Below are 25828 nucleotides of genomic sequence, written 5' to 3'. Positions count from 1 at the left end.
AATATTATTATCTATTTGAATGGTTCCCAGGTTGCTTATATGATGTATTAGTCAGATTTGCCAAAAGTTAGCTGCTGTGATAGAAATATCTAGAATCTCTATGATTTATAGTTGATCCTTGAATCACACAGGGGTTAGGGACACTGACCACCTTCCTCACACAGTTGAAAATCCACATATAACTTTTGATTTCTTAAAAACTTATGATAGCCTGCTATTGACCAGAATCCCTCCTAATAACAGTAAGTTAACACATATTTTGTATGTATATGTGTTTTACAGAAAAACAGTGAGAGATCCCTTTTTGTGAAGATAAGCAATTTAGTGAGAGAAAACTGCTCCTACTGGGTGATCAGAGTTACATGGCATTTTAAGTGATGTGACCCTTGAAGGGGTCTATGAAATTATTACAATAGTACAGTGTGTACTACAGTCAGTTTTATGCAGGTATGATTTAATATTGTATCTTTGCATTTCCAGATTGCATGATGCAATATGCAGTCTGTAATTGTGAAGATAAATTTTGATACGTTTAGCTTTGTAGAATAGATCTGTGGATATTTTCTGGTAGCAAATGGTGATATAGACTTATGTACATGTGTTTTTATGATATAACTTTTTCTTAATTTTTTCAATGCTTCTAGGTTCGTAGTTCATCTGCAATTTTTTTTTTTTCAAACTGTTACAGATCTGGAAAAAAAAAAGAGAGAGAGAAAGGGGAGAGAAAAATCCATGTATAAGTAGACCTACACAGTTCAATCTGTGTTGTTCAGGTTCAACTGTATTTTTCACTCATAGAAAGTCTGCAGTGGGTTTCTGGTCAGGCAGCTGTCCTGCAAAACTCTCTTCAGGGGAGACTCAGACTCCTTTCATTTTGTGGCTCTGCTATCTTTGAGCTTTTCTTATCTTATGGCCAGGCTTTTAAGTGACATGTAACCATTTAGCTCAGATATATAGATCTGAGGTGTTCATTAATACTCCCACTTTACAGAGGAGCAAACTGAGTGCCCAAGAGTTTGGATAACTCTCAAGGTCACAGAGATCTTATTAAGTAGCAGTGCAGGGATTTGATCCCAGACAGTCTGGCTCCAAGACCCACACTTGTTTTATGCTATAAACTTACTATTCTCTATGATCAAAACAAAACCAGAACCAGCAAAGGAGACAGAAGTGGCTTCAGAGGCATCACACTCTTTCATGCGGTCCATGGCAAATGGTAAATATTAGCGGGTTGGAGCCTTCTCTGCTCTTTGATAATCATTTCTGCCCTGGGTTCCCAATGACAGTAATTTGAGGCTACAATTCCCATTTCCTGCACCATCTATGACTACACACAGACTGCAAAAATGTGCAAAACCCAGCTGCCCCTTGCAGCAGGAGGTAGCAATTACATCAGATCCTCTGTGCATAGCTGTTTGCATTTACCAGATCCAGCTGAGGCTGCAGCCATGCACTTCGGGGCTCACAGTGAGGGGGACTTATTGGTGGTACATGGGAGCCAGTTTATACCAGCACATGTCAACCGATTGTGCATATCACTTCCCAAGTCCATGTTCAATCTGATCACTTTGGAAGCTCTAAATTGCCTGTGGTGTGAATATTGAAACCACAGAAGTTGATAAATACTTCATATTGGGGTCTAAAACCCAGAGATATAATTGATCATATTCTAAAAAAAAAAAAAAGCCAGGGTGCAGGAAGGGGAATATGCATATGTGCAGTGGGGGAAGGGTGGGAATTAGTATACTAACATACTAACACAGCCAACACAAACTAAGCCCTTGCATCATGCCAGGCACTGTGCTAGACTCTCAAGACATTGTCTCACGTCACCCACAGAAACCAAAGGTTGCAGATATTGTCATTATCTGCATTTAAAAGGGAGAAAACTGAAGTGTTGGCAGGTTAAATTAGACAGTCAATAAGCCAAGATTCAAACTCAGGATTTCCAATTCCAATAATCTTGCCCTTTACTCACCATGCTGTGCTTCTCAGCAGAGCAGTGATTCTGCAATATGGTCCAGGGTGTCCTGCTTCAAAAGCACTAGGGCTAGCTTAGCAAACTGCAGGGTCAAGGCCCCTGACCTGTGTATTCACTGTCAGAACCTTTGCTGTGGGGCCCAAGAATCTGGATTTGTATCAAGCTCTTTGGCTGATTCTCCTGCTCACCAAAGGTCATAAATCAGAACCTATGGGTTAAGATTTTGGAAGAGTCTTCCCACAGCTTCTCATAAAATTTAGTAGGAAATCTGGCCAAAGGTCTAGGACTTGGGTGGGGTTGGAGAAAATGGCCCAAGAACCCATGGGGAGGGAGTCCAGACTGATTCTAGCTCCTTCCCCAGAAGCAGGTCAGATCCAGGTTCAGTGGGCTCTGTAGGCAGCTGGACAGCTGGTGGCTGGTTGGGCCCGGGGACTGGGACATCTTAGGAGACACCAGGAATCTTTATTTCACTGTCATGAGAAGAGTTGTTAGTTGAGATCTGTTTTACAACAGATTTCAATATGTGAGGCCAAATCTGCTTTGTATTATTTTCTTTTCAAAATGGAGTTTTCCATATTTTATAATAAAATCATTTTGGCAGAACAGTCATGCAACCTAAATTAAAAGATCATCCAATGAAAATGGCACTTTACCAACTTTGAAATACAAAGGAATGTTCTAGAAGGACAGAGAAGGGAGGCATTGATGTAACCAGCCCATCTAGCCATGGCTGTGGCGAGGGCCAGCTCAGCTCTCACAAGCAGTGGAGGCCCCACCCGCCTCTCAGGGATCCACAGGGATTGACCCTGGTGTTTTTCCACCAGAAGTCACCAGGAATGACTTCTGAAGACACTTGGGCTCCCCCAGAACAGCCCTAGCTCAGGTCCTGACTCACAAGGAGCCTTCATTCCTTTCACTGTCCGCACCCTGCTCTCTGCAGAGCACCCAGCACAGGCTCTAGCCCAGCTGAAGCTTGGGTCACCCAGGGACAGGGAAGGCTTGGTCATCACTCCCTGCCTGCCCCACCATTAAAACACGGAATTTGGAAGAGCATATTGTCAACCTAAGATCCAGTGCAAATCTCGGTCATTTATACCTTTGTGGGAGTGTACTTAGCAGATAGGTAGCATGTTGAAAGTTAGTCTTACCTGGGAAGAAGGCAGGGCTTCTGAGGACTCTGGGAAGAGTGAGGGAATCTGAGAGGTTGCAGGAAAGTATTTCTAAACTTGCTACAAGAAAGAAGCGCCCAGGGATTAGCTTCAGAAACCCTGGAGTGTGGGGCTGTAGAATATATTTTAAAATTTTGCCAAGGGTTGGCCACTGTGGAAGGTGAGTGAGAAGTGCATGGATTGGATTGGTTTGTACTATTCACTTTTTGCAGATGGTTGAAAGTTTCTATAATAAAAGTTAAAAAAAAAAAAAGCCCATAGATAAAATTTACATTTCTGTCCCCAGTCCCTGATGCCTGAAAGGATGAAGGGTCCATGTCACAGTGGACTAGACCCAATAATGGCTCCTGACTTTCCTCATGCCGGGCTGCCAGGCACCTTCCTCACCCATTCTCCATCACCCAAGACACAAATTTATTGATTGCCTACCACGAAAGCCTGCCCCATGCCAGGAACCAGGGTACCACAATCAACACAATAGTCATGGGCCTAGTTTGATGAGTTCACAGATGAGCTGAAGGGAAATAGACAATTACCACCTGAACAAACCCTTGATATTATTTCAGACAAATAAGACATTGAAGGCAATTAAACACGTGATAGGAAGGAAAGGGATGGAGAGGCCTCTCCAAAGAAGTGACATTAACACAGCGACATGAGTGAAAGGATTCGGTGCCCTGTGAAGGTATCTGTGGGAAGTATTCCAGGCTGAGGGAAGGGCAAGTGCCGAGGCCCTGTAGCAGTTTGGGGGATATATGAGAAATGATAAGGAGGCTGTTATGATTTGGATCTAGGAATGTCCCCCCAAAAACTTATGTGTTAGGCCATGCAGCAATGTTCAGAGGTAAAAAGATTGGACTGTGAGAGCTGTAACCTCATTGGTGGATTAATCCAGTTGATGGATTAATAATTCAAATGGACTACTGAGTGGTAGTTGTAGGCAAGTGTGGTGTGACTCGAGGAAATAGGTACTGGGGTTGTGGTCTTGGATTCTACCTGTCCCTGCAACTGTCTCCTTGCAGCTGAGAAAATTTCCTTCTTCATGCCATTCCACCATGATATTCTGCCTCGCCTAGAGCAATGGCATTGGCCAGCTGTGGACTGAAACATCTAAATCATGAGCCCAAAATAACCTTTTCCTCCTCTAAGTTTTCTTGTGAGGTATTTTGGTGGCAGTGATGAAAAGCTGATTAATCCAGGGGCCCAAGTCGTGAGAGTACCATTAGCAGGAGAGAGGAATAGGAACTGAGATAGGAGAGGGGCTCAGGCAAGGTACGGCATGCAGGAAGAGACATATGGATGCAAGTGAGGGAGATTGGAGAACCGGACTGCAGACGGTGATAGTTTTTGAGGCAGGAGGTGAAGAAAGCTTGGGCCATGCTGGTGGTAGAGGAGAGAGAATGAGGACATCAGACCCAGGAAGTGTCTTGCTTGGGGATTGGCTGGAGCAGTAAGGGAAGAGAAGAATGAGGGGTGGCTTCTTGGGTTGAGGTCTTGGCAGCTGGATGGAGAGATGCTGAGCACTGAGAAGGGGAGGCCTGAGGAAGGACCCACCAAGAGAAGGCAAAGGAGGAGAGATGAGGGATGATGCTCGAGAAGCCAGCAGGAAAGCAAAGGGCCTTCTTTTGGGTTATAGAAGAGGCTGAACAGGTGGGGTCAGGTCCTGGGGACCTGCCACCTCCCTCGTCAGTAGACTAGAGGCTGTAGTTTTAGTCTCCAAACCCAGTGCCGTGCCCAGTGGGATATGAACAAAGGACCATGGGAGACTCCCTGGCCAGACTCCCCACCCCGTCCCTATCACTCCAGGGACACAGCGGGGCCACGGCCGCCCAGCCCTGAGCCCTGGCTCCTCCACCTGGGGGAGCTCAGAGCCCACACCATTCGCCCACACCCTCCCTGCTACACTCTTCATTTTCTTGTGCTCTCCCTGACCTGCTCTACGTGGCCAGAAATTGGCTGCTGGTAGAAGCCATCACATACTTTAGTTCTCTTACGATGACTTTCCAATCACTGAAGGGAGAGGGGACTCCTGTCCTCACCTACCACTGCCCTTCACTCAGAAATTCCATGATACTTGTCATGGCCGGCATGTCACATGGTCCTGAAATGGGGAGATAAGACACATCCACGTGTTAGTGGCTGGAAAGAAGGGATGTGCCCCTTATACCTCGGGTCCTCCTGGAGGCTTCCTTCCCCTTGGCCGTCATACAGTGACACCTTCAGGATGTCCAGGCAGCTCTGGGTGCCCTTTTCCAGATCTCCCACTGCATCTGGGACTTGCACTAGGACAGTCCACGCTTGTCCAGCTCCTTACTAACTAAAAGCTTCTTGGCGGAGTATAATGATGCATGGATAATGATGGTAAATCGTGTTTTACACCAAGCCTTGTGCTAAGTGCATTTGATCCCATCCACCCTTGAGGAAGATAATGTTGTTAATCCAGGTGAGAGAGGGGGAAACTGAGGCTAGCAGGAATCACGTATGTTACCAGAACTCACAGTTGGGTGAATGGCAAAGCCAAGGTCATGTGCAGAGTGGAGTGCAGAGATCCCAGTCTTGCTCTATTATATCTCCTGCACCCAACTCCAGGGCTCATAGGCTTGGGTCACCTTTGCATTCCCAGGGCCTGGCACATGTCCTCAGGGTCCCTGGAGGCTTATGGCTCACATCCTGCTCCTGACTGCCCAGCCCAGAGCCAGGCCCTACCCTAGGGAAGTGGCCAGCAGAAAGGCAATATTTACTCAGGTGCCAGGTGTAATGGGCAGGGAAGTCTGGCCTCAGGGGCTGGGCACCTTCTCACAAAGAGGAGGTTCATCACAAAAAAAGGGCTAGGCTGGTGACCGGATGTGCAGCCCCAAAGAGGCAGCCAGTTTCAAAGAAAGCGATTGCAGGTGAGTGGCTCCTGAGAACAGAGGCAGGAGAGCTGCTGCACAAACCCATCACCTGGTTCAGCCAGACCAGCTCTCCTTCAAGAACGACCTCTGCCACCCTGCTAGCGCCACCAGCAGCAAGAATTTGCCAAGGAGACCAGCCACTCATCAGATCTGCTGACATCTCCAGTGCCCTGGGAAGACCTAACCCTACCTCCCAGGAACGAATGAAGCCCAGTCCTACTCCTGCGGGCAAAATTTCTTCCCAGTGGATGGGCTCAGAGTGACTAAGTAACTTTCTTTCTTTTTCTTTTTTTTTTTTTTGAGAGAGATAGAGAATTTTAATATTTATTTTTTAGTTTTTGGCGGACACAACATCTTTATTTGTATGTGGTGCTGAGGATCTAACCCAGCGCCACACGTATGCCAGGCTAGCACGCTACCGCTTGAGCCACATCCCCAGCCTGCTAAGTAACTTTCATGAGCTCACACAATTTGTAAAAGTCAGAGCCTCGATACAAATTATAAGAATGACTCCAGCCCACTTAATATATTGTCAGTTTTATGTTGTCATTTGCTCTTCTAAGAAAGGTCACCCCCTTACATAGGCTCTGAACCATTCTAGTTCATAGTCTAGCGCGGGCTGGAACCTAGTAGATAGAGACCTCCTGCATTATTGTCACTATTGCCAACCCCATCATCGTTATCCTTATACTCAAGGAATATTTAGCTCGTGCTGACCATCTGCATCTATGATCTCATGGACTCCTCTTGATGACTAGATAAACGTTAAAATCCCTAACTTATGGAAGAAGAAATCAAAGCTCTGAGAAGTTCTAGAACATGCCTGAGGTCCCGCAGTACTAGATGGCAGAGCCAGTCTTCCCATTGATTGACAGTTGCCACTGTGTTGGGACCATCACAGCTGCTGGCCCTGCAGGGGGTACAGAGGCCACAGAGGATCTCAAAGGTACAGGCCTGAATGGAGCTCTGAATCAAGGGGTCTCATCCTTAGAGCTTCTGGCACAGGCCTGCACAGAGGACCCTGGGTCTTACGAACTAGGGAGTGATTTCAGAGATAGCAAGAGGAAGTCAGGAACCAGGAGACAGTCGGTGCCTGTTGGTCCCAGGTCATTATCACTCACTTAAGAGCATTACTGGCAGCCTCCAAGTCCCCTTTAATTATCCCAGCCATGCCCATCTGTGTCAGAGGCCATCCGCAGTAGCCCTCCCAGCTGCCAGAGCCTGAATGGCAGTCAGAGACACTAATGGATTTTTACATTAACCCAGGGCACATAGGACATCTGTCTGACCTTAGGGGACTAGCTGGATATCTGGAAGCTGCCAGAAAGTCAGTTAAAAACATAGCTTTCCTATCAATCATCAGCCAGTGTTTGGTCATATATCAGTTGTGTTATCCTGGGCAAGTTATTTAACCTCTCTGTCCCTCAGTTTCCTTATCTATAAAATGGGGATAATGCCCACCTCAAAGAGTTAATGGAGGGATTAAATGAGATCATGTACATAAGGCTTTTAGCAAACTTCCTGGGACATAGCAAATAGTAAACAGATAAAAATTTTGATTCAACCTGATTCTCTTGTGTTCATTAAAGTAACCATCCAAATAACAGTAGTCTGGGAGTCAAAAGTCCTGAGCGTTTGAATTTAACCAAAAGAACAGCCCATTTCTGGCCCTCAGTTTTCTCTTTTTAAAATGCCACCATCTTGAGATTGTAAAGTAGTACCACCACTATGGAAATCAACATGGAGGTGCCTCAAAAGACCAGGCATGGAACCACCATATGACACAGCTATACCACTCTTGGGTATTTATCCAAAAGAATTAAAGTCATCATCCTACAGTGATACATTCATGCCCATGTATGAACTAGGGAGTGGTTGGCACCACAATTCACAATAACCAAACTATGGAAACAGCCTAGGTATCCATAGTTTTAGTGGATAAATGGACAAAGAAAATATGATAGACAATGGAGTTCTTTTCAGCCATAAAGAAAAATGAAATCATGTCATTTGCAGGAAAATAGATGGAACTAGGGACCATTATGTTAATCAAAATAAGTCAAACTCAGAAGGAAAGGTTTGTATGTTTTCTCTCATATGTGGAAGCTAGAGAGGAAAAAGGGGGGGGGGAGTGGGAAGCCAAGGATCTCATGAAAATCAAAGGGAGATCTGTAGAAGAAAGGGAGAAAGGGGTGGGAGGTAGAAGTGATATTGGCTAAATTACATCATCATATCGTGCACATGTATGAATATGTAACAACAAATCCCATCCTTATGTACAACTGTCATGTACCAATAAGAAAATGTGGAAAGAGAAAAAAAAAAACTAAAGTATTAGAAGACGGCTTGGACTCAGCTGCCATTTAAAAAAATAAAATAAAATGCCACCATCCTACTCCCTAGTGAGGAAAATGACATATGTTGCTGATGTGGGAGAATAATCTTTAGAAATCCCAAAGCCCAGGGGGAGATGAGTCCACTGGTCCTCTCTGTAGCTAACCCAGAATCTACCTGTTCTAATTAAATGCAGTCCTAGAGTCAAGACGACGGGTGTAACTGAACCTGAGCTGGTTGAGAAAACAGTCTTATTTTTAACTTGATTTGCCACTGATACACTTTCAGAGAAATTGCTCCACAGCAAACCCCATAACAGGAGACCTCCTCCTGGACCCCGGGCTCCCTCCTCTCTGCACCTGCACAGTCAGGAACAGCACATGAACCCATCACTGAAACCTTGACCTTCTTTGCAACCTCAAACCAAGTTCAAAATGGGATGTGACAGCCAGAACACTAACTGAATGATGCAAATTGACACAGATATTTGTTGCACCTCAGGGTGGAAATCTTTGCAAGAGCTTGAGACTGCCATAAACACTGAACACGAAGGTGGGGGGTGTTTGAGTAAAGATAACCAGAGGATGCTCAGTTAAAGGATGCTCTGGGCAGGGTAGTGGGGATTGAGGGGAAGACACATGCATTCATCATCATCTGAGGGACAGACACCTCTGTGTGCTGGGAATATAGCTGTGAACTTAGCCACCCAAACCTCAAGTCACTGTGTGGTGTTCAGTGCCTCAAAGGAGGATGTCCAGGGTGGCTGGTACATCTGGGCACACAGTAGGCTGGGGAAGGCTTCCCAGAGAAAGAGACATTTCTGCCAAGAAGTTACCCAGGAAGAGATGGGTGTTGGGAAATATGGTGGGCAACAGGATGCCAGGTGCAGCCCCTGACCTTGCTTCAAGGTGTCCACTGTTAGAACACAACAGGGCTACCTGAGGGACACGGCCCCTTGCAGACCCAGCAAGTGTGTGGCCTGTCTGTCCTCAGGTCTACATATGGGTAAGTTCAAAAGATGAGAAAATGCTCCCTTTCGCTTTTTGGGCACAAGCAAAAGGGAGGCCTAGCTGGGCTGCCCCGTGGGTGCTGAGGCATGCTTGGCCCTGAGATGGAGGCCTGCTGGGGCAGCATCACAGAGTAGTGATTGAGGGTTTTGAGCTTGCCTTTGGGGAAATTCCTCTCAGAAGCTGCTGTAGAATTCCCCCAGAGCTGCTCCGCAACTCAGCCTTCTTGCCTTTCACACTTGAGAAAAGGCGACGCAGGCCTGCATGTCTGCCTCTGCTATTTTTTGCCTGTGGGTCCCTGTCTGATATTAAATATTACCACGGTGAGTGGCACTTTCATAGCGTTTCAGATAATAATTCAATGTGCAGAGGTCTTTTGTGTTCTGGCACTGATGAGAGTGGGCCAGGGCCTGTCAGAGCGATGACTAAACATGAACAGGCTGGATTAAGGAGGAGGCCCACATGTGGCTCTGGGGACTGCCCTGGCCGAGCCAGGGAAGAGACTTGTTAGGCACTGAGCAGCATTTCTAGAAGTGTGCTCCCCCTGCTTCACACCATACTAAAAGGTGTTTTGTGAGAAAGAGACCCCAAGGTCAACTTCATTTAGGAAATAATTGATTAAAAAATGTTGAACAAGTTTCCTGGCTTTGGGCCTTTGGCCTTTCATGTGTGGATGGCATTGAACATCTCCACGAAGCAGATTCCCTTAGAAATTCAGAGAAACTTCCTGACAACGGTTTTTCTAGCTCCTCACACTGAGAGTGGAGGCTGAAGACCTCCCCTGGCCTGGCAGGTGCTGGGGAACCACAGGCGGACACGATTCTGACGAATACAGCCTAGTTAAACCGACACGTGTCCTTCCTGCCTTTGGCATCATTCTGCCTTCTTTTCTCTTATAAAATCTTTCTGCCAAACCCAAGGAGCCCAAAGATGGAGATTTGAGACAGAAATTTCTCCTATTTCTTCCTCAAAGCTGGCTTTGAATAAAACCATTTTTCTTGCTTCCTGCCTTCCAAGTTTTAGTGGAGCCATAAGTGGTAAAGCCATTCCTTCTGGGAATATCCAGGAGCAGAATGCAGCACTGCATGACTGGGACTCTCCCCGTTGGAAGAATAAGATGACACACAGCTTCCCTGGGGATGTCATAACTACTACCACCATTGAGTACCTTAAAACAGTAGAAATTTGTTCTTTCACGGTTTGGAGGTTAGAAATCCAAAATTAAGGGGTTGGCAGGGCCATGCTCCCTCTGAAGTTTCCAGAAAAAGGATCCTTTGTTGCCTGTTCCATGCTTTTCTGGTGGCTGTGGTGATCCTGGGGCCTCCTTGGTGTGTAGATACCTCACTCCAATCTGCCTCTCATCATGTGGTGTCTCCCTGTGTCTCTGGTTCTCACATAGCCTGCTGATTAGGACACCAGTCCTTGGATTTAAGACCCACGCAATCCAGGCTTATCTCATCATAACTGCATCATACCTACAAAGACCCAATTTCCAAATAAGGCCATTTCACAGGAACTGGTGGATGGACTTGGATATGTCTTTTAAGGAGGCACTGTTGAACCCGCTATGGATGGGTCAGGAAGAAAATGAAGAAGCAGGAAGCAGGGCATAGGGTGACTCAGTGAATAGACTTCCTAGCCAGATCTCACCTTCTACAATACCTGGCTGTGATTTCCAACAAGGTAGTAAGTGCAATCTCCCCAGACTCACCTTTTGCATCCATATGCAAAAGTGTTAACTCCTATCCAAGGGATTATTATAGGACTAAAGACACAAATATATATATATATATATATATATATATATATATATATATATATATATAGAGAGAGAGAGAGAGAGAGAGAGAGAGAGAGAGAGAGAGCGCATAGACCCCAGTGCATGGGAACATATTAAGGGCAGGAGATGACATGGTTAGGGTAGTTTTCTGGGAGGCCAACAATTACTCTGATTTCTATAAGGAGGATGGGTGAGCAGAGGTAAGACTTGCTTTCATCTTGCTGGGCCCCATTTTGGGTACATTCAAAGAAATACTCCACAGAGCCTGGCGAGGTTTTTAGCCCCCTCTCCCCTCCCCCGTTTCCTCCTGACCTGCAGGAGAGATGGGGAAAGCACGCCCTGACCAGGAAGGAGCCAAGAAAGGCAAAGGTCGACTGGCCACCTGCACCCAGCCATCCCTCTCCGGAGGACAATCAGACACACCAGGGAGACCAGCCAAAGCAGGATCTCTTTCATTGAGGAAGTACACACAGCTAATATAATGCGCAGAAACCAATCAGGATAAAGGTCAGAAGGGTGGAGCGAGTTCACATGTACACCCATCCCATGGTCTGTAAGGGAAAGCACAACCTGTCCATGAGGGCAGAAGAGTCCTGGACCTCTCCTGGAGGTGGTCTGTTTTTTCCGTCACCACCCACAGCACCACCACATGGCTGATCGCCAGGTGCCATCCCAGCCACATGTGCAGCCCCAAGACCAGGAAGCAGACAGCAAGTCATGCCCTACAAGAGCCTACCTGACCACAGAGCAGGAGTGCCTAGATCTGGGCCACTATCAGGCTCTGTGAGAGAATGAAGTATGGGCTGTCTGTCCATCTGTCAATCAGATACCACCATGGATGTGAGCGAAGCCACCAAGCATGGAAGTGATAGTCCCTTGTTGTGTCTCTCACAGGATAACATGGGGAATGGATGACAAAGTGCACAACAAAGAGCTTGGTCCTATGCAATTCAGTCTTCAAAGTGTGGGTAAGGGTAAGATGTGCTCATTCAATCAAAAATAGTTTGGTAAAAGTATGAGTAATTCCATGGATTAAAATTGTATCCCAATGAGTCAAAAATTGTACAAAATCACAGGGCATAAATGCAGGGATGTTATCTGTTTTTAAATAAGCAGGCTTGCCCATAGTGGCAAAGCAGAGTAATAAATGAGAATTGGAAGCAGATAATTTTTAGATCAATCTGCAGTAGCTCAAATAAAACCAGAATGAGTATAAGTGGAAACAAGAAGAAAGTAATAAGGATGAAAAGAAGGGAAATGGGTTAATACCCATGTGCCTAAGTGCTTTAGAAATGTATAAATTAAGGGCACAGAAAAATATTTTATACCCAAAGAATGGTTAAAATAAAAGGATGGTTGACACCATATGCTGGTGAGGACACAGAACAACAGAGATTCTCTGACATTACCGGTGAGAATGTAAAATGGTAGAATGGCTTTCTAAATCACATTGACAATTTCTTATCTACACATGTTTATAAAATCCCCCAGTGTTTCTATTCCTAAGTATATATACAAGCATCCTCAGTGCCCCGTCTCCTGGTGGTCATCCTAAGGATGCTGCCCACATCATGCTCTCTTCCAAATTGTCATGCAGCCAGGCTCCTAAGAACTAGCTGGGCTTCAGAGGACAGAACTTCAGAGGGAACCCTCAGTGACCAGTCTCCTGGTGGTCATCCTAAGGTCGGGGTGGGAAACTTCTCTGGTCCCAGGGCTGCTATAAGGCCACATTGTGGTCGGCTGAGTTAGTAATCAAAGATTAGTGCCACGTGGTTGGATCTAGGGAAGTCAACATAGTTTTTCTTTGGCTGGGGGTTCTGTTTGTGGCCTCAGGTCAGTAAAGGGTACTTCTGTGGATGGTCAAGCCAGGACTGTAACAAAAACCCTTTCTTAGAACTGAAATTAAGTCTTCAGCCTGAGGCTTAGTTCAGGTCTAATCCTGCAGAGAACCTGAGTGTTTTCTTAGCACTTATGACTCTAGACAACCACCATAACTGAAATAATAATAATAATAATAATTGGAGGCAGATCATCAACTTAAATGTAAAACATATTCTACAAGGGGAAAACAATAGGAAAACAACCTTACAATCTTGAAGTAGGTGAAGATTTCTGAGACAGGATACAAAAGGCATTAACCATAAAAGGAAGTGGAATGATCTGAAAATCAAAAAGTAAAAGTTTCTATTTTTCATCATCAAAGAACCCATTAAGCCACACATGGAACAATATTTTAAATACATATGTCTAATAAAGGAATTATAACCAGAATACTTAAAGACCTCTGTAGATTGGTCAAAATAAAAAGATGAGCCAGTTTTGAAGATGAGAACAAAGGTCTCACAAAAGAATGGAATGTGTGGAGTGTCCAGCAAGCTGGTAAAAGGGTGATCAAGATCATCAGGCATCAGAAATAATTCCTATGACTTCTATGATAAGTGTCAACAGGACTGGGATGAAGCTCAGTGGTAGGGAGCTTGCCTAGCATGTAGAAGGCCTTGGAGTTTAACCTCTAACACTGCAAGAAAAGAAAAGGGAGAAAGAATAAAGGACGGAAAAAGAGAAAGGACTGGGGGGGGGTAGAGGAATGATTCATTAGAAGGGCAAATGATACAAAAATAAATATATGATTTACTAGCTCTTTAAAAATTTTACAAAGGTTTAGAATTTTCGTTACATCAAACTGGGTGATATTATGACTGTATAGAACACACATAATAAGTTCTGTCCTCACCTGGCCTAAACCAAATCAACAGGTAGGTGACCTGGAGAGGACTCCTCTCTGGCTCCACTGGGACAGACTTGAACCTGCGCTACTTCAGGATGCACAGCATAGGGGAGGGGCCCAGATTCCCTGACAGGCAGTGTGAGTATGCTAGGCCCCTGGGAGCCCATGACTGGGGCTCCCATGCCCATGCCCACAGCACCCCCCACCCTCACTGGTTCACAATGGTCTGCTCCGTTGCCTGGTGCAGCTTTATATTCCTGACCAAAGGCCTGAGTGTCCATAGCCTCTTTTGGCTGGGCACGGTGTGGTTGTGGAGGAAATAGCCAAAGTAGCCCTAGTGTGGTGGAGGGGCAACAGGAGCCCCTCAGCCATACTTCGGGGTGGTCCTGGAAGAAGTAAGTAGGGTTGTGGTGGGCCTTGTCTGAAGACATGGAAACACACCCTAGTCCTTATGGCTGTCCATGGGAGTTGGGGATACGTACAGCTATTGGATTTTTTGTTGTTGTCTTGTTTTTGTGGAGAAGTTTTCAGTCTGTGAGAAGCAGGCTTTACTTGAGAAGAGAAAAAAAGCTTGCTCTAAAACTTTCTGAAATAATTGAGAAAAAATGTGGACTACTTGAAAAAGTCAGTCTTGTCCAAAAAGAATATGAAGACTTAGAGTCATCTTTAAAGAATGCCATTTTGGAGAAGGAGTCGATACAAGTGGAAAATTTGGAGGCAATATATGCAAACCTGGATAGGTCCGTATCTAAATTGGAGGATGAAATACTCTTTCTAGAAGAAGAGCTAAAAGAAGAGAAAACTAAAGATTCTCAACAGGATGAATTGATAAGAGTATATATCAAAAAGGATTAAGTCCCCAGAAGAGGAATCAAAAGCCCTTAGATCACATATACCTGAAGCTACAACAACCTTAACAATATTTCACCTGAATGCAGAAGGACTGAAGGTACCAATCAAAGAAGTTTCAAATGAAAATTCCCAACTCCTGGAAAGTCAGAAACAGCTTTTACACGAAGCGGAAGTATGGGAAGAAGAAGTGAATGGCCTTAATCATCAGAAAACAACACTTGAAGACTCCAAAGAACATGAAGAACAAGTTCTAAGAGAGAAAGAAAATCACATTAAGTCTCTGTCTGAACACTTGATTGGGCTCCTGGGCTTGAAGAAGACCTAACAGACGATGGTAACTTGGACTTGGAAATGAAAAGTGAACCAGAAATTGGTGCTCACTTAGAGGATCAGCCAAAAGGAGCTTTGGAGAAACAGCTTTATGCTGATAAGTTAAATTCCTCTTTTAAAATCTTGGAAGGAGAAAGAAATCAAGTTTTTACTTTAGTATCTGAAGTTGTTGAAACAAAGGAAGACCTTACAGAGGAGATTAAAAATCTGAAGACAGAACAAGCATCTTTGCAGTCAAACAATACACAATTTGAAAGTGAGAATCAGCATCTTGAGCAGAAACTTAAACTCATTATTGAAATATATGAAGCCATTGTAAGGAAACTCCAGAGGAAAGTAAGAGAAGAGGAAAATGACCGGGTAGTGCAAGAGGAGAAACTTTTCAAAATGGAGGAAATCATCAGCCATGCAAGTGAACAGCTTAAGACCTAAAGAAAGCAGGTCAAATACCTTGAAGAAGAATTAGAGAGAACCACTTATTTTTATCAGGGGCAGATTACACACTATGAGGAAAAAGCACAAGATAATGAGTGGGCAGCTCAGAGGGCTGAAAGATACCTCAATGATTTAGGGAAACAAGAGGCTCACGACAGTCAAAACTTCCCCGAAAATGAGTTTAAATTTAAAAAAGATCCTTCTGCACTTCATGTTTTAAATACAGCCATTGGCAGAGAGCATTTCCCAAATGGTCCCTCACCATTGGGTCGACCTTCATCTGAAATGAGAGCTCCACTTCTGGGAAAGGAGGATCCACTCAGACTCTCACCTTTGCTTCCAGGGGTAGGAGGAAGAGGCTCAAGAGGTACAGAGAATCCTCTGGGCCCTCAAATTATCAATGAAAGAAGAGAATCCGGCTATGATGGGATAACTGATCATCAGAGAGTGCCTTATAACATTAGGCCCCTGTCATCTCCATGGGAACAGAACCCTAAGATGATGATGGCTCCACCAGGCCAACCATATTGTGATCTACGTCTTCCTCTACCAAGGCAAGATGGATGTTACTCCAAATTATGGTGGACCATCGGGACCAGCAGAACTCAGAAGTTCTACTCGGCCACCTTTGGATCAAATGGATGGGCCTATGTTTTCTGAAATGGAATCCAGTAGAAATGATTCCAAAGTGGATCTTGATAATTCCAATGTGTCTGATTCATCTCTCCCTGCTGAAAACCAAGAAACTGCCTCTGGCTTTGCTTTCTCACCTTTCCCTCCAATCAGAGGTCCATTGTTTCCAGTGGATCCAAGGAATCAGTTCATGAGAAGAGGACCTTTTTTTCCTCCACCTCCTCCAGGAAACATGTATGGAGCATCTCGAGAATATTTTCCATGGGGCCCACCACCCCCTCCATTCCCAATGGAGCCATGGTGTTTTCCTCATTATCTCCCTCTAAGAGCTGAATTTCCCCGCCCTCCCTCCTGTGCATTCTGAAAGTAGAAGTGAGTTCCCTTCAGGGTTGAGTCCACCTTCAAATGAGCCTGCTACCCAACATACAGAACCACAAAAAGAAACTTGACAATATTTTTTATCTGACTTCAAAAGTAATCTATCTCTCATTTTTAGTTTAAATATAACTGCTTTTACTCAAATGATCATACTTTTAAATGATTAAGCTTCCAATTGAAGGTTAATGGAATTATAATTGTTAGAATTGTATTTTGTAAATAAAGATTATTTAAAAATTGATTTTATCAGTAAATTATTTTTATTTCATTTTATTCTAGATAGAGTAAGTCAATTTGATTAATTTACTATTACATAAGCATCAATGGGAGTTCTATACACATAATCTTGAAGTCGGGGATTTTTAAAAATTCAATCAAAACGTGTGCCTTTATGCAAAGAACTGTACATATTATGATTGTAGCATATGTGAAAGTAACTATGCTCAATGAAAGATTTTTATTGATTTAAAGTTTTGTTTGGCATTGAGGATAATAATAAAAATCAGCTAGTTTTTCCATTAAAAAGTAACCAGAGAGGTGACTCAAAACAGAGTAGGAAGGAAGAGCATGAGAAGAAGATTACCATGAAACAAGGAAGAGAGGAGTGAGGGAAAGGGCAGGAGAAGGGGAAGTGCATGGAAGATGGAAGGAGACCCTCATGGTTTCACAAAATACATATACAATTGTGTGAGGGGGAAGGGAAGAAAAAAAAGAGAAAGAGATAAGTGTCACAGTAGAATGGGTAGAGAATAGTGACGGGAGTGGAGGGGAGGTGAGGGAGGGGTAAGGAGGGCATCAGAATACAGCTGACACTAGGATTGCTGTATGTATACACAAGGATGTATAATCAATGTGATCCTGCAATCTGTACACATGGAAAAATGAGAATTCATACCCTATTTGAATCAAATATATGATATGTCAAGATCATTGTATTGTCTTGAGCAACTAATAAGAAAATATTAAAGACTTTCAAAAGTGACAAACCAATGGGGGGAAAAAAGAAACACTGGGAGATTTTATAAACATGTGTAGATAAGAAGTTGTCAATCTGCTGAGAGCTGTAGCCAAGTAGGAATGATGCATGGCATTTTTAGTTGAAAGGTGAAGCCAGGGAGCCATTGAGATGATAATGGTTATGTTAAGATCTGCATTCAATTGGATATTAGACCTCTGCTGTCCGCCTCATCCTGCTACTTTGGAGCTCTTGCGGGACTCCCGGAGAGTTCCCATTGGTTGGGGAAGTTGGGTAGGAGGGATTTCCGGAGGAAGGATGTCCTGTTGGTGGAGTGTGTCCCTGGAGAAGGCCGCGTGCATGGTGTGTGGGAGAATTCCTGGGGAGCGTATGTGGAGCATGCTGGTGGAGTTCAGAAATAAAGTTGTTCCTGCTTCAGTGGCTCGTGATTTGTGTCCAGCCACACTGTAGCATTTGGTGGCCCATACGGGGAACACCTGAAGCTCGGAGGTAAGTGAAATTGCTCACCCCTGAGGGAAGGCAAGAGAATGGGTGACCATTTCAAAAAACAATGTGTTCTGGTTTTGATTTATTTTGTTTTTGTTTCAAGCTGTCTATTCCTAGAACTTTCTCAGGCAAACTTGGAAAAATGGTTGGCTCAAGGTTTGAAGTTGTTTGGCCCTGAGGAAGAGAAAATTGATTCAATGATGTTTTCTTCCTTTTTTGTTTCATTCTGTTTCGGTTTTGTTTTGTGTTATCTTATTGGGTTGCATTATCTTTATAGTAATTAGAAATTAGTAAAAAACAAACTGAAAGAGTGTTTAGTAAATTGTTAGAGGTTCAGACCATGGAGAAAGACATTTTAGATCAAGCAAAAGAGAAGGTCTCTCGAGCTAGTCAGACAGAGGAAGAAAATTTAAAGGAAAAGGTGCTATTAGGGAAAAAGCTACAACAGGAGGCTGCTACTAACACCGTTCTATCACCAGAGGGCGTAATTCAACCAAGAGCTCCACCTATAGAGACAGCTGAGTGGCCCTCAACCCCCGTAGTTGATAGATGGAATCCTGAGACAGGACCTCAAAGATTAGCATGCCCTGTACTTGAGCAGGCAGGAGGGCAGGGAATTCACCATGCTCTAGATTTCAAAACAGTGAAGCAGTTAAAGGAAGCTGTAACAACCTATGGTCCCCAAGCACCCTTCACCGTAAGCATGGTGGAATCCATTACCAACTTGTACATGACGCCAGCAGATTGGGCTAGCACGTGTAAGTCTTTGCTAAATGGAGGACAATATTTGTTATGGAAGGTTGCCAATGAGGAATTTTGCACGGAGACAGCTAGGCGAAATGCAGCAGCCGGGTACCCTCAAAGAAATCTAGATATGTTGTTAGGAAAAGGACCTTATGAGGGTCAACGGCAACAAATTGAATATGAACTTGCTATATATGCACAAATTGCTGCAGACGCAGTTAGGGCATGGAAGACTTTACAAGGAGAGGGAGATTTACAAGGTCAATTATCCAAGGTAATACAGAGAGCTAATGAACCTTATGCTGAATTTGTAGATAGGCTTATTCAAACAGCTGCCAGAGTTTTTGGGGATACAGAACAAGCAATTCCATTAATAAAACAACTGGCTTATGACCAAGCAAATCGTTGCTGCAGAGAGGTCATTAGACCATGGAGACATGAAGATTTAAACACATATATTAAATTATGTAGACACATTAATGAATAAGGGCAAGTCTTGGCAGCTGCAGTACAACAGGCTTTAGATGCCAGGCCAAAAACATGCTACAATTGTGAACAAACAGGACATTTTAAAAGGAGTTGCCCCATAGGAGGAGGGTTTAACAAAGCTAGGTATCAAAGGAATAGAATACCGGGTATTTGCCCACGATGCCATAGAGGGAGACATTGGGCTAATGAATGCCGTTCTCAAACCACCATAGAGGGTACTCCATTATCAAAAAACGGACAAGGACCAGGTGTTTACCCATGATATCGCGGAGAAAGGCATCAGGCTCCATTGCCAAAAAAACGGACTGGGGTGCCCAATGCTCCAGGGCCCACAACCACAAATATACGGGGCAATGGAGGAACCCAGCAACACCATCAGGGTAGTGACCAGGACACATTATCCATTAAATCCCTCATCAGACAATCCAGAGGGAGTGCAGGGTTGGACATCTGCGCCTCCACCACAGCAGTACTAACTCCAGAGATGGGAGTTCAAATCATTCCCACAGGAGTAAAAGGACCTCTTCCCCAAGGAACAGTAGGCTTATTATTGGGACGCAGTTCTTCTACACTAAAAGGACTTATGATAAGTCCTGGGGTAATTGATCCCGATTATGAAGGTGAAATAAAAACTATAGCTAGTTCTCCAAGAGGTATATCAGTAATTTCACCAGGAGATAGAATAGCACAGTTATTAATAATACCCAGCCTGCATGATAAATTTTTCCAATCGTATGTAGAAAGAGGTTCCAGGGGATTAGACTCCACAGGTGTAGATTGGGCTATGCTGTCTTTAAATTTAGATTCTCGCCCAATGCTAAAACTAAATATTCAAGGACATGAATTTAATGGGCTACTGGACACAGGTGCTGACCTTAGCATCATATCTCGTCAAGAATGGCCAAAACATTGGCCATTACAACAAGCCACTCAAACACTTCGAGGCCTAGGAGTGGCAACTAATCCCCATAGAAGTGCAATGGTATTAGATTGGAAGGATCCTGAAGGATGTGAAGGAACTATACAGCCATATGTATTGGATCATCTTCGTATAAATTTATGGGGATGAGATGCCTTAGATCAATTAAGTTTGACGTTAACAAATAACATCAATCCTAATGCGCCCACTACTAGGGCTAGACAAGGTTTTAGGAAAGAAAAAAGATTAGGAGAACAAGAACAAGGTATAGCAGCACCAATTCAAACAGATCAAGGAATAAATAGACATGGATTGGGTTTTCAGAAGGGGCCACTGAGACAATCAAAATTACTTGGAAATCAGAAAGACCAGTATGGGTTCCTCAGTGGCCCTTGACTAAAGAAAAGATACAAGTAGCCCATGACCTGGTCAAACAACAATTAGCGTAGGGACATATACAACCTTCTGTATCTCCCCATAATACTCCCATTTTTGTCATCAAAAAGAAATCTGGTAAATGGAGATTATTGCAAGATTCAAGAGCCATTAATAATGAGATAGTTATTATGGGACCTGCTCAATCAGGGATTCCTCAATTGTCTGCTTTGCCAAAAACCTGGTGTTTTAGCTACAGATATTAAAGATTGTTTTTTTTTCAATTCCAATTCATCCTGAGGATAGTCCACATTTTGCATTTACTATCCCTGCACTGAATCACGAAGGTCCTGATCAGAGATATGAATGGAAAGTACTCCCTCAAGGGATGGCTAAATTTATGTGTCAAATTTATGTTAACAAAGCAATCCAGCCACTTAGAAATCAAAATCCTGAACTACAAATATTTCACTATATGGATGATGTATTATTAGCACATAAAGATAAAAACACATTGCTAGAATGTTATGCCACACTTACAAATTTATTAAAAAATTATAATCTAGAGAAAGCAATAGATAAAGTACAATTAAATTTTCCAATTAATTATTTCTTAGTTCTATTATCCTCGACCATGGTCCGTCCACCAAAAATTCAAATACGAGTAGATCAACTCAGATCACTTAACGACTTTCAAAAGTTATTGGGAGACATAAATTGGATAAGGCCTTATCTAGGCATACCAACAGGAGAGTTGGGACCTTTATTTGATATCCTAAAAGGTCCATCAGATCCAAATTCACTCTGCATGTTAATGCCTGAAGCAAGAAAGGCATTAAAAATTATTGAAACATATATGGAAAATATGCATTTGGATAGAATTGATATAAGTTTGCCTTTATTATTTATTGTACTACCAAGAAAAAATATTCCTACAGGAGTATTTTGGCAACAAGGTCCATTATTGTGGATACATTTATCTTATTCTCCTAACACTATTCTTACTAGGTATGCTAAGCCTGTAGGACAATTAATACTCAAAGGAATAAAAGCAGCAAAGGGAGTGTTTGGAATTTCTCCCAATAAAATTATTACTCCATATACTATGGATCAAATTGATGAGTTAGCTAATGAGTTAAATACTTGGGCAATAATCATGTGTAAATCTAATGTTTCATTTGATAATCACTTACCATCTAATCCTTTGTTGTCTTTTTGGTCTTCGCATCCTGTAGTTTTTCCAAAAATAATAAGAAAAACACCTATCATGAATGCTCCAAATATATTCACTGATGGGTCAAATAATGGTACAGCAGCAGTAGTTATCCCTGATCAAACTTTTACATTTTTAGTACCCAAACAATCAGCTCAAAAGATAGAGCTTAATGCAGTTTTACAAGCTTTTGTGATGTTTAAAGATTCTGTATTTAATTTATTTTCTGATAGTCAGTATATAGTTAATGCTATAGTATCCCTTGAAGTTGCTGGTAGGATTTCCACTTCCTCTACTGTTTTCTCTTTGTTTTCCACTCTACAAAGTCTAATCTGGGACAGAAAAGATCCATTCTTTGTAGGACATATCAGGGCACATACAGGATTGCCTGGAGACCTTAGTTTGGGCAATGATTTAGCAGATAAAACTACACATGACATACATATTTTCTCTACACTAGAAGAAGCTACAAATTTTCATAAAAGGTTCCATGTCAATGCTAATACTTTATAAAAGCGTTTTAAAATAACTAAGGAACAAGCTAGACATATAATAAAACAATGTCAAAATTGTGTAACCTTTTTACCACAAGTTAATCTTGGAGTCAATCCTAGAGGACTAATACCTAACCATATTTGGCAGATGGACGTCACACACTGGCCAGAATTTGGAAAATTAAAATATTTGCATGTTACAGTTGATACTTCTTCCGGATTTTTGATGGGCTCCCTTCATGCCAGAGAAAAAACTAAAGATATTATTTTGCTCATTGCTAACAAAATTTTGCCACTGTGTGCGTTCCAAAACAGTTAAAGACAGATAATGGTCCTGGTTATACTTCTACCTCTTTTAAACAATTTTTATCATCATTTGGCATTACTCACATAACAGGAATTCCATACAATCCACAGGGACAAGGCATAGTTGAAAGAGCTCATCAAACTATTAAAATGTACTTATTAAAGCAAAAAGAGGAAATTGGTAAGGGGTATATATCCCCCAAAGATAAACTTAAAATAACCCTTTTTATTCTAAACTTTTAAAATTTTGATTCATCAGGGCTTAGTGCTGCAGAAAGGCATATGTATCCAAAAATGTACATAAGCCTAAGGTACTTTGGAAGGATATTCTAACAGGACAATGGAAAGGTTCTGACCCAGTGATTGTCTGGAGTCGGGGTTTTGTTTGTGTGTTTCCACAGGGAGAACAACAGCCGATTTGGATTCCAGAGAAACTAACCAAAGCGATTTCTACAGACCAAAAAGAAGATGATCTGACTCAAATCCATAACAGCTGATATCCAGAGCTCCAGCTTGGCTATTCTTACATCTGTGACAGTGATTAACCAGGATGCTTTTTTCAGGATCTATTTTATTATTGCCTTTTCCCACATCATAAAGTTCTATTTTATTTTTTGAGCTCATAAAGACCTAGGTTAATGTTTTTCTGATCAGTTTTATTTTTTGACTATGGAGTTTTTAAACATTGCAATGGAGATTTCACCTGTGTAAAGCTACAAGGCCTTTACTATTGTCTTATGTGTTGTACGTTTGTGTGCACACTTGTGTTTTGTGTTGTATGTCTGTATGTGCGTATGTCCATAGATCATATATGAGGAGTGCTCATGAAAAAATGGATCCAAATATTTTTATTATTCACGTGATTTAAATAGTTTAATTTAAATTGGGTAAACAGCTGTTGAGGATTGTTTTAATATGTGAAGAAATAAGGAGGTTAACATCTGTTTGTTTACTTTCACCTTTCCTTTTCATTATATTTAATAATTCTGTTCAGGTAATGTAAATTGTTCAGAAAATTGTTTTTTTAGTACCTGTTGGAATGTTACATTTTTTTTTTTTAGCCATCATTGCCAGAATTCCTATCTTCATCCCAGTGCCGGTGAAGACAAAGATAAAACCAAACTACAGCTTCTTCGATAGCTATCACAGTAAACTGTATAAACTGATGCATCAATGAATAATAACTCAAATAATGCTCAATCAAGGAGTCGATTTACTTTGGGAGGAAATGGACATATTGATAGATTCCTCCGCTTTGAACTGCTTGCAGAACTTGCCTGGACTATGTATCACTTGTATACATTGTGAACTATCTGTTGGTACAGTGAATTGTGGTAATGCTGGAGTATCTTTGCTGATGGTGTCACTGGTGGTACAATTTTTCAAAGGAGCCATCAATTGGCTTAGTGTCATGGCATTTCTGTATCCTCCTCCCTTCTGCTAGTGATGGTCTAAAATTTGGGGGCCAACAGAGGTGAGGCAGAGAACCTCACCACCCCTACTGGCACCAAGGCCAAATTTGGGGGCCAACAGAGATGAGGCAAAGAACTCACCCCCCCACTGGTGCATAGGCCTATCCAAAAGTATGGCTGTATACTGGACCTGTAGTCAGTGACGGGTATGATCCAATTGCAGTGGTACCAACCTAACACAGGAGGCTGACGCCTAGACGTCAGATCATCTGATGACAGGTAAGGAGCATATGTTGTATTGGACAACCTAACAGGCACAGTCCCTAAGCCACATTGCTTGTTGTTTAATTAAACAGAAGGGGGTAGATGCTGAGAGCCATAGCCAAGTAGGAATGACGCATGGCATTTTTGGTTGAAAGGTGACACCAGGGAGCCATTGAGATGATAATGATTATGTTAAGATCTGCATTCAATTGGATATTAGACCCCTGCAGTCTGCCTCAGCCTGCTACTTTGGAGCTCTTGCGGACTCCCAGAGAGTTCCCATTGGTTGGGGAAGTGCGGTAGGAGGGATTTCCGGAGGAGGGATTTCCTGTTGGTGGAGTGTGTCCCGGGAGAAAACTTCGTGCGTGGTGCCTGGGAGAATTCCCTGGGAGCATGTGTGGAGTGTGCTGGTGGAGTTCAGAAATAAAATTGTTCCTGCCTCAGTGGCTCATGATTTGTGCCCAGCCAGACTGCGGCATAAATCTCTTTTAGAAAGCCATTTTACGATTTTACATTCTCACCAGTAATGTCAGAGAATATCAGTTGTTCTGTGTCCTCACCAGCATATGGTGTCATCTGTCCTTTCATTTTAATCATTCTTTGGGTATAAAATATTTCTCTGTGGCCTTAATTTATACATTTCTAAAGCACTTAGGCAAATGGGTATTAACCCATTTCCCATCTCTCCATCCTTATTCCTTTTTTCGTATTTCCACTGATACTCATTCTGGGTTTATTTGAGCTACTGCAGATTGATCTAAAAATTCATGTGCTTACAACTCTCATTTGTTACTCTGCTTTGCAACCGTGGGCAAGCCTGCTTATTTAAAAACAGATAACGTCCCTGCATATATATTCTGTGCTTTTGCACAATTTAGGACTCATTGGAATACAATTTTAACCCATGGAATTACTCATACTCCTACCAAACAATCCTTGATTGAATGAGCACATTATAACCTAAGACATGGCAATTAATAGAAAAATTTTTAAAACGAACCAAACCCACAGCATTATACAATCCTTAATTTTATGAAAATGGGAATAAAAGAAAAGATATAAGAGACAATGGTGATCAAGTGAACTTAAATGGGGGTTTATAATTCCGAAAAATTTTCCTGAGAACTGGAAATTTTTTCTACTTAAAATCTCCTGTTTACATGACAGTCATGTTTTCTTTTATACTCTTAATATGCTCTGTTTTTTTTTATAAAAAAACTAGCTGATTTTTATTATTATCCTCAATGCCAAACAAAACTTTAAATCACTTTAAATCTTTCATTAAGCATAGTTACTTTCACATATGCTACAATCATAATATGTACAGTTCTTTGCATAAAGGCACACGCTTTGATTGAATTTTTAAAAATCCCCGACTTCAAGATTATGTGTATAGAACTCCCATTGTTGCTTATGTAATAGTAAATTAATCAAATTGACTTACTCTATCTAGAATAAAATGAAATAAAAATAATTTACTGATAAAATCAATTTTTAAATAATCTTTATTTACAAAATACAATTCTAACAATTATAATTCCATTAACCTTCAATTGGAAGCTTAATCATTTAAAAGTATGATCATTTGAGTAAAAGCAGTTATATTTAAACTAAAAATGAGAGATAGAT

General features: G+C 42.3%; 1 pseudogene across 1 annotated transcript in view; it reads left to right on the top strand.

Moving 5' to 3' along the window:
* The window catches only part of LOC308652702 (cTAGE family member 2-like), a 28054-nt pseudogene extending 11547 nt beyond the window's left edge, over window positions 1-16507 (top strand). The window contains exon 2 of the transcript in view: window positions 14242-16507. The product of the transcript in view is annotated as a cTAGE family member 2-like (transcript). The remainder of the gene's footprint in view (window positions 1-14241) is intronic.
* The last annotated feature ends 9321 nt before the right edge of the window (window positions 16508-25828 follow it).

The sequence above is a fragment of the Spermophilus citellus genome, assembly GCF_964194105.1.
Source record: "Spermophilus citellus genome assembly, chromosome: 1".
Classification (NCBI taxonomy): Eukaryota; Metazoa; Chordata; class Mammalia; order Rodentia; family Sciuridae; genus Spermophilus; species Spermophilus citellus.
Note: the sequence above shows the minus strand (reverse complement) of the source record. Positions and strands in the feature narration are given on the sequence as shown.